This window comes from Melopsittacus undulatus, chromosome 3 (assembly GCF_012275295.1).
Source record: "Melopsittacus undulatus isolate bMelUnd1 chromosome 3, bMelUnd1.mat.Z, whole genome shotgun sequence".
Taxonomy (NCBI): domain Eukaryota; kingdom Metazoa; phylum Chordata; class Aves; order Psittaciformes; family Psittaculidae; genus Melopsittacus; species Melopsittacus undulatus.
Genome location: NC_047529.1, coordinates 14060875 through 14072193, shown reverse-complemented (window position 1 = coordinate 14072193; position 11319 = coordinate 14060875).

Below are 11319 nucleotides of genomic sequence, written 5' to 3'. Positions count from 1 at the left end.
ATTTGCCGTCCACCACATTGGTGTCTGTGAGCATTTGGACGGAGCGGCCCAAGGGGGGGCCGTCGTGCTGTTCCTGAACCAGGTCCTCACGCCTCTCGAAGGCAACACAGGTCCCAGCTCCTACTGACAGCTCCTGAAAGAACACTTGAGAACCATGAATCTTGCTCCAACATCTGACTCTTGCGATCACAGGCCCAGCACCCCTGGGGAACCGTGTGGGTATATTTAGTCTCCTCTGTTATGCAATGAGCATGAGGGCAATGTGGGGAGGTGGTTCCCCCTGGAAAACAAATGTAGGGTGGTTTTGCAAAGCCCACGGCTGCAGGACGTGAGGAAGGACAGGGTGACCCAGCTGGAAATGGGGCTGAGATCACACATGTGACACCGCAGCTCGACTGTGAGCTATCCATGACGTCCTGCATAAACTCAGTATCAGCGACGTGTTGCGTCCCTCCAACAGGCTCCTCTCTGCGCTGGTGATGAACGAGCTCCGAGCCCCCCAGCTCAACAGAACTCAGGTGCCCATGCAGATGTGGGTGCTATGGATGGGATGCCCTTGGGACATGCAAGGAGCTGAAGCCCTGAGACAGACAGCACAAGGGGAAGAAAGGGTCAAGAGGCAGAGGCCCACTGGGGGACAAACAACCCTTGTGGGGACCCACGTGGCTGCAGGACGGTCCCTGATGTGGCTGGCACCAGGGATCGTGGCTCTCTCAGCCACTGGAGATGCTCTGGGGGGTCTCACGTGGAGCTGTCTCCTTGTCCCCTGGCTCCACAAGACCAGCAATGCTGGGGGATGGAGCTTAGCTGCAGTCCCTGCAGACCCTGCGCAAGGTTGTGGCTCTGGGGACACTTGGTGAGCATCATCCCTGAGGGCTGTCACCCTCGGCACTGCCAGCTCCCCCAGCTGCCCCAGGCAACTGCTTTTCCCTGGCAGTGTGTGCTGGTGCCAGTGAAACAAGGCACAGAAAAAGGAGACCAAGGAGATTTGGGTCTGCCCAGAGTGGTGGGGACTGTGGGCTGCCATGGACCACCTCTTCCACATTCAAGCCTTCACTGGGTTTGGGACCATCTCCAGGATAGGAGGTGGCAGGAGGACAGGCTGGGCATGGAGCCAGGATGGCTTTGGGGGGGGGGGAAGGAGCGCCAGGAACAAGAGGAAGCCACAGGAGAAACATGAGGAAAAGGGTTTGCTTATTCCTACGGCTGCAGCCTGCTGGCTCAGGGGAATCTGCTCAGCATCCCAGGGCTAGCATGGGTGGAGGGGATAGGAGAGACAGGGAAAACTCTATGTGCAGGCTGTGCTCCATCTGGGTGGCCATGCAGAAAGGTCCATGTGTGCGGGGATGATGCCCCTCTGCCCAGAGCAGACATCCCAGGGGAACCATGAGGATGGGGCGAGTGTATTTGGTGTTTTACCTTCCTACAGCCATACTCGGGGGGTTACAGGCTGCAGGAGGGCACGGGGGCGCCTGGACCCGGCTCTGATTTAGGGCGAGAAAGCGGGGAGGGGGGGGGGCATGCAGCCGCCACAACCGCGGCCGTGGGATCGGGCCCCGTTCCTCACCGGCGCTTGGCATCGAGGCGCGCAGCGATGCGGCGGCGGCGAGCGGCGATGCGCTCCTCGGGACCGGGGCCGGGGTCGGTGCCGCCAGGGCCCTGTCCCGGGCCCCGCCATCCCGGAGCCGCGGCCTCCGCGCCCGCTCCGCGCCTCATCCCGCACGGGCAGCCCGAACAGCGGCACCGCTCACCCGCGTCCCGCCGTCGCCAGGCAACACCCGCACCGCGCATGCGCCCAGCTGCCGTTTCCGCGCATGCGCGCTGCGGTCCAGGTGCTGCGGTAGCGGGGATTGTGGGCGTGAGGGTGATGGGTCTCATGGGGTGGGGAGTGGGTCTTGGGGCAAGTAATGGGGGTCAGGGGGCAGGGAATGGGTCTCCGGGGGCAGTTGTTGCCCAGAGACACCACCGCGCTGCCCTGTGCCCTGCTCCGCGCTGCCCGGTCGGTCAGCACAGCGCCTCTGACAGCACCGACCCGCAGGGACACCCGTGCTCATGGAGACCTGTGAAGGGATCCTCGCCGCTTGCCGGCTCAAGGCCAACCGCACGAATCAAGCCCGTGCCCAGTGTATGAAGTAAGTTAAAGTTCAGTGGGGCATTTGGCAGACTGCTCATGTCAGAGCCTTGAAGCATTCCAGTGGCAAACGGTATGTCTTGATAGAAGTAGTGTTGGGATTGTCTATGGCTACAGCTTCAGTGCGGCCACCAGAAATGAGACAATCAAGGCTTTGTGAACATGGTTCAGTGTTTTCCCCATGTCCACAGCCCTCGGTGATGATCTCCAGAAAAGCCCATAGGGCCCCATTGCTGGTGGGAGGTATTTGAACTGGGAAAACAGGGGTTCCCTGTGCACTTCTCCAAGCAGACTTGCAGCATCCTTGAGGGACATCTCTCTGCTGCTGCTGGGCCTCCTCTTGCATTCCTCTGTGGGTCCATTCATGGTTTTAGTCCTAGAGAAATGAGGCTGGAGGATGACATCAGTCCCAGGGCTGTGCACCCCTCACTGGGGATGAGTGAGGATGAATGGAGAGGTGCCCGGCAGTTACTGTGGGGCTCTCAAGCTGCCAATCTTGGAGCCCAGAAATGAGGAGGAAACAGGGATTTGGGATAGCTGGGGATAGAGGCCAGCCCCTCTCAGGGAGGGGATGAGGCACAGAACAGCCCCAGTGCCTGTGTCCCCCTGCCAGCACTGTCCCTGACACCCTTGTAGCCCTGGCGGGCATTGCCCACCTGTTCATTCAAGAAATAAGGAGCTCTCAGGCATGTTTTAAGGGTGTTACTGTTTTCCTCTGGTGAAGGCCTAGTTTCACCATGAATTCTCCACCTAGGTCTTGCATTCCTGAGGAAAGTGCTCATGGCTGCTCTTTGGGGAGCTCTGCTGCTGAGGACCTCCAGAGGTGACCGTCCCAGCAGAGCACAAGGCACTCGAGGACTCCTTGGTCCTGTGGCTGCGCAGGCAACAAACCAGCCTGGCCTCTGCCTTGCCCTCTGGGCAGGATGGGGGCAGCCAGGCAGCAAGGTCCTGCAGCCACTGGTGGTGCTGGTGGCACCTACAGGAGGGACAGTTCTGCAACGTGAGCCAGGCTGTCATCAGGGGGTCTGAAATAGTCCAGCAGCTCCTGGACTTCCTCTCTGAGGTCTACCATCTCCCTGGCCCCAGAACAGACACGTGCCCACATGCACCTCACCTGTCCCTTCTGCAGGTCTTGGGCAGCCACTGGTAGAACTTTGGGCTGCTTCAACAGGAAAGACACAGTGACTTCTCTGTTCTCTGTTAGATGCACTAGGGGGGTGACCCAAGGCTCTTCTTGGCTACTCTTGAAGAGAGAAAGGAGGCAAGAAGGGACACCAGGGCTCCGTTTGTCCCCCAGCAGGACCCCCACGGTAGGGAGGCTCCTCAGAGCCCCAGGCTGGGGGCAGAGAGGGGCCCTGAGGTGCAAACGGGGGCCCTGAGCAAAGGGACTACGCTTGAGCTGTGGCACAGGCATCTCCTGGACTTCCCTGGCATTAACCCTCTCCCCCTGCAAGCCCTTTGGGATTCCACCTTCCTTGGCCTCTTCCACACAGCAGGGCCCTGTGCCTCCTCCTGGATCTGTGCTGATCCTGCTTTTCCTCCCAACAGTACTGTGCATGCACGGGAAGCCCTTCCTCCAGGCAGAGGGCCAGCTGAGGAGGTTGATGGTCTCCTGGCTCAGTGCACACAGAAACCTTCAGGCTGTCAGCTCAACCATCTCTAGAGGGGCCAGAGGGACAACACCTTGCAGGGAGTCAACATTTTAGTGTCAGTCCCATTCCTGTTTCAGAACCCCATCCACACCAGAAGTCAGGGAGAAGCCATCACATCCCTCACCTCCATCCCAATGTTTCCAGGCTACACTATATCACTGTGCAGAAACACCTGAACACCACAGTTTTGATGGGTGCATGAGACAGTCCTGTTCTGTCCACATCCCTCCATGCTTTTCCCACACCACATCCTTGTCTCTAAATTGGAGACAAAAATCTGATGGATGGACCACATGGTGGATAAAGAACTGGTTGGATGGCCATACACTTGAGAGTTATGGTCAGTGGCTCAATGTCCAACTAAAGACCAATAACAAGTGGTGTCTCTCAGGGGTTGGTGTTGGGCCTGATCCTGTTCAACATCTTTGTTGTTGACATGGAGAGTGGGATTGATGTGCAAGTCTGCCAATAACACTGTGTTTCAGTTGATATGCTGGAGGGAAGGAATGCCATCCAGAGAGATCTTGACGTAAATGAGAGGTGAGCTGATGCCAACCTCATGAAGTTTAAAAATGCCAAGTGCAAGGTCCTACACCTGGGTCAGAGCAATCCCAGGCACAGCTACAGGTTGGGCAGGGAAGAGATTCAGAGCAGCCCTGCGGAGAAGGACTTGGGGGTGTTGGTTGATGACAAAATGAACATGAGCCAGCTTCAGTGTGCACTCAGCCCAGAAAGCAACCGTATCCTGGGCTGCATCAAAAGGAGCATGACCAGCAGGTCGAAGGAGGTGATCCTGCCCCTCTACTCTGCTCTCGTGAGACCTCACCTGGAGTATTGTGTGCAGTTCTGGTGTCCTCAACATAAAAAGGACATGGAACTGTTGGAACAAGTCCAGAGGAGGCCATGAGGATGATCAGGGGACTGGAGCACCTCCTGTATGAAGACAGGCTGAGAAAGTTGGGACTGTTCAGCCTGAAGAAGAGAAGGCTGCATGGAGACCTCATAGCAGCCTTCCAGTATCTGAAGAGGGCCTACAGGGATGCTGGTGAGGGACTATTCATTAGGGACTGTAGTGATAGGAAAAGGGAGAATGGGAAGTTCAGGTTGGGTATAAGGAAGAAATTCCTTACTGTGAGGGTGGTGAGGCACTGGAAAGGGCTGCCCAGAGAAGTGGTAAATGCTCATCCCTGGCATTGTTCAAGGCCAGGTTGTACAGAGCCTCGGGCAACGTGGTCTGTTGTGAGGCATCCCTGGCCATGGCAGTGGGGTTGGAACTGGATGATCTTAAGGTCCTTTCCAACTCTAGCTCTTCTATGATTCTGTGCTGTGCTCACCCTGCCCACGACAGTAGCACCTGCTCTCTCTGAGTTTCTCACACGTTTATTGGCCTGGCATCGAACTGCTTGACAGGCTGATGCCAGAGCTTGGATGGCATTGCCTGCTCCCCATCTGTGGTGCCTGTGGGTGCTGAGCCCCCTGAACTGGCCAAAATGCTGCTCCGCATGCTCTTCTTCAGTTTAGCACAGAGCTCCCTGAAGCACTGCACTCTGAGCCCCTGGTCCAGGCCCTTGTAGTCCACAGAGGGCAGGGGTTCCATACCAGCTCTGTGCAGCCGGTCCAGGGCCAGAGGGGAGGGTGCCCATGCCCACGGGGGCTGGCACCACGTGGGGTCCATGCTGGGGAGGTTGGCACTGCTGGTATTGCCCCCTTGGGTGTGCTTTGGAGCCCCTGCGTTCTGCCTGGCTGGTCTGGGGTGTGCTGACAGTGTCCCCTGGTCACTGAGGTCGAAGAATGATGCCTGCAAGTCCTCGCCATCCCCAGGGCTCCTGGGCAGAGGCTCATGGCACTTGTCACAGTAGCCCTCACAGATGTCCCCTTCGGTGATCCAGTGGCTGATCTTCTCCACGCAGACCAGCTGCCCACTGACAGCCAGCTCAATGCCCAGCCCCAGCTGCAGCCATGGATCCTTCCCGTACATCACCAAGTCCAGGGAGATGAGGTTGGCAGCCAGTACGGGCAGGCCCTGCTCCACTGTAGACTTGCTATGGTGAGGGCAGCTGCTGGTGAGGCACTGACAGCACTTCAGGCAGATGAGATACTCCTTCCTTATGGCTTTCTGTGGCAGTGAGGCACCACTATCCAGAATATTCTGCAGCTCATGCAGCAGGTCAAAGTAGATTTGGGTGAGGTTCAGGGACTCCACCAGGGATCTGGCGATGGAGGGCTGGTCCCTGAGGAGCTCTGCACTGAGATCTCTACCTTCATGAGTGGATCCTGTCCTGTACTGGTGTTCCCTTGCAGAGGCAGCTTCCCTAGTGTGGGTTCTGTGGGGGGAATAATGGCTGGCTGTGGGACCAGCATCTTCTCTCTGCCTTCTCCTGGGTGTCTTGGTGAGCTCCAGCTCCCTGGAGCCAGCCCTGCCAGCTCTGGGGTGCTTTGGCTCAGGTGGGGTCCTGGGGGTGCTGAGGACAAGCCCAGTCCTGCAGCATAAGGTGCAGAGCAAGGGGCTAGGCACCTTGCAGCACGAGGCTGAGCACAGAGAGGGGCACAAGGGCCACCACTGGGCTCTGCGGGAAGGGGAGCAGTGGGTGTCAGCAGCAGGCAGTGCCCTGGCATCTCTGCAGGGCTTTGCCCTGGCCCTGCCCAAGCCACCAACCACTTCCCTTGCCCCCCCAAGCCCTTCCTCAGGGGATCAAGGCTGACCCCAGTACCTGGTTCTGTGCTGGGTCCTGCCCTTGCCCACCAGTCACCTCTCTTGGCAATTGCAGGGTCAGAGGGACCCACATGTGGGGCTCCCCAGAGAGGCGTCCAGTAAGGGGCTGCCCCCCTGCAGGGAAGGGCTCTGCTTACTTAGCCTTTGGGTTCTCCTTCGACCCCCTGGTGCCATCACACACAACGAAGTCTGCTGGGAAAGGAGGAGGCAGAGGGAGAATGAGTAATGGCAGCCATTGTGGAGGCTCCTGGTGCAATGGTATCTCTCAGCAGGGAGCCCCTGCAGAGCTGGCGCAGCTCTGGGATGGGGCTGCTCACCTATTGGGTTCTTCCTCCAGCTTTTCCAACTCCACTTCCTGGCAAAGGTTCCCTGCTCCCAGAAAGAGTGCCTGGGGTTAGTGTGGGGTGTCTCCGGTCAGCCAGAAGGGCCCCTGCATGGTAAACAGGGACCCTGGGAAGGGTAACTGGAGTCAGGGGCACAAGCCTGGTGCCTGAGCAGAAGCGGCTCGGCGGCTCAGGAGCAGGGACCTGGCTTGGGTGAGCAACAGCCACTGTTCATTGCTCCCTCCCAGCACCCCAGGTATGGGTCTTTTCTGGGCTAACCTTGCCCTAGGAGGGTTTGGGGTAGTACAAGGATGGACACCTGCCTTGTCCATGCACTTGGGCCAACAGAACATGAGGATGTTCACACATGCTACAGCCAACAAGCCAGGGGCACAGGGCAGCACGAGCATGCAGAGGACCCAAAGGCTCAGGGTTACCATCAAGATCAGCAACACCAACTTCCACTCCTCCATCACTAACACAGAGTCCCAGGATCTGCTCCAGAAGCTCTACACAACAGGGGGATGTGCAGAAGGGTCAACTGGAGAGACCAGCCAGATCCCCGAGGGGAGGAGAGGCTGGGGTGACACTAAACACACTGCTCCTACCTTTTGTTCTTTTTCTGTCATCCCTCACAGTGTCCCCAGTTGCTCGCTGGCTCATGCACTGTCTGAGGGACACCTGAGTCTCCCCAAAACCTCCAATGGTACAGGCCATCTTTGTGATGCAATGGTGTCACCATTCATGGCTGTCACAGTGACCCATGGCTGAGCTGGATGGGGCATTGAAAAGCCACCAGGGAGCAGCTTCCCCAGAGAGGTCCCACACCAGGGTCTGGGGGGCAGTGTACCCCAGGCCATAGGCAGGGCTTGTGGGGAGCAGGCTGGGATGATCTCTCTGGGCCACCCACCTCCACCTCAAGACCATCCCGTGACTCCCATTGCAAGGGTTCTCACTGGCCATGGGCACCTGAAGGTAAGGATGAGAGATGTTTAGGCCAACTCATCTCAAGGGTTTCTTAATGCAATTCCCACCCCGTTTAGGAGCTGTCACAGTGACTTTTCTTGGCATTGCTCCCCTTGCTTCCATTGCCATGGCATGGAAGAGCACGTGGTCCTTCAACCAGGCATAGGGTGGCAGTGTCTGGTCCCCTCCTGTGGTGCTAGTGGGTGTCATGGAACCAGTAAGTTAAACCAAACAAAACAGGGAACCATAGGTCATTCAGGCCTCTAACTCCTTTGTGTGGGGCCTGGGGCACATGCTGGCAGCCCTGGCAACAGCCCGCACTCCTAACCTCCTCTTGTCTCCATGACAACAGCAAATACAAAATGCCATGGCAACCCCATGGCAACAGCACAAGCAACGCCACCAGTTCCCACAGCCCGGAGGCGGGCATTCCCAGCCGTGCTGAAGCTGGAAATCTCTTCCTCTGGGCTTCATGGCTGCCTCCCAACCCTGCAGTGGTGACCACCAGTAGCTCTGGATGGAGGAAAAGAGGTCCTGCTGCCCAGAGGTGGCCAAACGTGATCATCTCATCCTCATCCATCACCCTTGTGGAGCAGGTCCTCCCTGGCACAGTCCTGCCTCTCCAAGTCTGCATCAGCTGCTTCACATCCAACCTGGACCCCAGGCAACCCCTTCTATGGGGCACTTATTTTCTCTGGGACAGGAACCTGACAGAAAAGTAGGGTGTTGGGGAAGGGCTTTGGGGCTGCTCCAAGCCCCTGCCAGCATCTTGGCTCTGCAGGGCTGAGTGAACCCATTGTGGCTGGACCAAGGCACCAGGAGGGGGATGGCTGGTCTGGTTGAGGAAGGGCAGCCCAGGGACTGTGGCCATGGCCTGAGTAGGGGTCAATGGGCAGAGATATGCTCATATACAGTTTGTGGAGGACCCTATGTGCTTCTCAGATACCCCAGCTGGTCCTGCCCCTGCCTCTGTGGCTCCTTTGGATGTGCAAGGATGTGCTCCAGGACACAGTGGGACATGCAGTCTCCTCACCAGGGACTGTCAGGTGGCAAAAGAAGAGTAAATCTAGCACCATACCGGGTGCTTTCCTGCCAGTCCTCATGTCCTGATTCCCCAGCCCCTTCCAACCCTGCGGGCCTGACCCTACCATTCACAATGGCTGAGTAGAGCTGGGGTGCTGGCAGGGAGCACCCACACTGTGGACCCCCTGTGCTCACATAGGTGGTGATATTCCCATCAGGTCCCAGCTCCTATTGACAGCTCCTGAAAGAACACTTGAGAACCATGAATCTTGCTCCAACATCTGAATCTTGCTCTAACAGCCTGCACTGCCATGGTCTCCATTGCTGCCTATAGCAGACACCCACCCACCGTGACTCCTGCTCTTTTCAGGGGTTTGGGGCCTGAGCCGCTTGGGTAAAGGATTATTCACACCCTCTAAGTGAAATCAAGATTGATAATCATAGAATCCTAAGATGGTTTGGGTTGGAAGGGACCTTAGAGATCTAATTCCAGCCTCCTGCCATGGACAGGGACACCTTCCACTAGACCAGGTTGCTCCTAGCCCCATCCAACCTGGGGGCAGGGATGGGGCAGCCACAGCTTCTCTAGGCACCCTGTGTCAGTGAAAACTTGCTCCACTTATCAAAGTCAAGAACACAGTTACTGTTTGGCTAGAACTTGTTATAGGTTGTGGGGAGCAGGGGAGCCCCACATCCTTGGGGTGCTGTAGGGGGGACAGAGGATATTTCTCCAGCTCAGGTTGGCCGGCCTCAAGGTGGCAGCAATAACCTGCAGCATCCCTGTACCTGCTTGGAGTGAGTGGGGATCGCTCCATCCAACCCTCCTGGCTCGAAGGACATCCTCAGCCTCCTCTCCTGGCATCGCCTCCCCACTTCTTCAGTGTGACTCCTGCGTGACAAAACTTCCTCTGCTCCTTCGTGGTGCTCCCAAACATCTGCTGGTGGCTCCGGAGCTGCAGCTGGTGCCCTCCTCCATCTCCATCTCCCCGACCCTCCAGCCCCGGCCCTGCTCCCTGGCAAAAGTAAGTTGTTGCTCTTCTCCCTCCAGCAGCCCCACACTGGGATGCTCGAAGCCGTTCCAGAAGCACCGCTCCCTAGTGATGGGAGAGGTGCTATTAATAAATCCCGTCAGATTTTATCGCTTCTCTCTGTGCCAATGAAGAGGGTGGTTTATGAAGGGGGGAGGCGGGGGGAAACCTGTTTCTCTCGAGCGTTTCGTAGCTACGAGCTCACCCTCAGTGCAGGAGCATGGGATGGCTCAGCAGACTGTTCAACCAGCTCTCCTGTAAGTCACGGGGATGAATCCACTGGGGCTCGGGGGGCTCTTGGGTGAGTTTTTGGCAGGGGTTAGCGGGTGGGAAAGGCTGCCCTGCTCCCTGGGGGCTGTGCTGGCCGGGGCATGGAAGCAGCGTGCCAGGGTCTCTCCCAAACTTGTGTGGAGCTCAGGCATCTCCTTGGGAGTACATGGATGAGACTGGGCTAGGGCAAGGGGATGAAGAGGGAAAGAGTGTGCAGGGCTGACACAGAGCCGCAGCAGCAAGCAGCAGGGTCCCTGGAGCTGGTGGTTTCTCCCCACTCCAGCTGTCCACCATGCCTCCCCCTGCCCCTTGCCAGCCCACCCGAGGCGTGTGGAGGTAGCTCCATTCATCCCCTTGACGGCATTTCAGCGTTTGAATAGCTCTGCTGGCTCCGGGCAGGAGAGTGGGCGCAGGCTGTCAGCGCTGCTCTCCGTGTGTGGGAGAGCTGCTGAGGGAGCTCCGGCACCGCCGGTGGCTCAGCTGGGCTGGGAAGAGGGTGACAGTGTGTGACCCGTGTCCATCCAAACCTCTCCTGGTGCCTGAGAGGGTCTTGCTCGTGCCCAGGAGCTTTTTGGGGTGCAGGGAGGTCCGTGCCTGTCTGCACAGGGATGCTCCAACTGTGCTCCAGCGGCTGTAGCAGGTTGTGCCTGGTGAAGCACCAGTCTCTCCCAGGCATCATGCATAGAGGGAGGGTTAATCTAGGGGCAACAGGAGCTGAAGGAGGGAGGGAGCTGAATGGAGGAGGAAGGGATGGGAAGGAGACTGGGTGAGACCTGTCTCTGAACCCCCTTCTGAGGCAGGGGATGCCATGCAATGGGGACCCCACTGTGTTGGTGATGAGGCTGTGTGATGAGGGTGCAGCCATTGATGGGGTGACACGGCAGGGACCTGCTGAGCAACGAATGATGGGATCCGGGGGGGCCTGCAGCTCCCCAGGACCCTGCACGCTCCTGCCACGGTTTGAGTAACTGCCCAGCCAGCTTCACCCCAGCACTTCCCCATTCCCGCTCGGCACGGGAGTGCCACCTCCACCATACATCCGGGAGCGCAGCTGCCCCAGTGCATGCTGTGGGGCTGGGGACATGGCGTGCACCCCATTGCTCCCCTCCTCCTCCAGCTCTTCCTCAGCCCACCGAAGTCCCCAGTGCTGCCCAGACCGTTCCATCAGAGCCCTGCGGTCCGGGTCAGGTCTTCTGCGGGTCTGTGTGGCCAA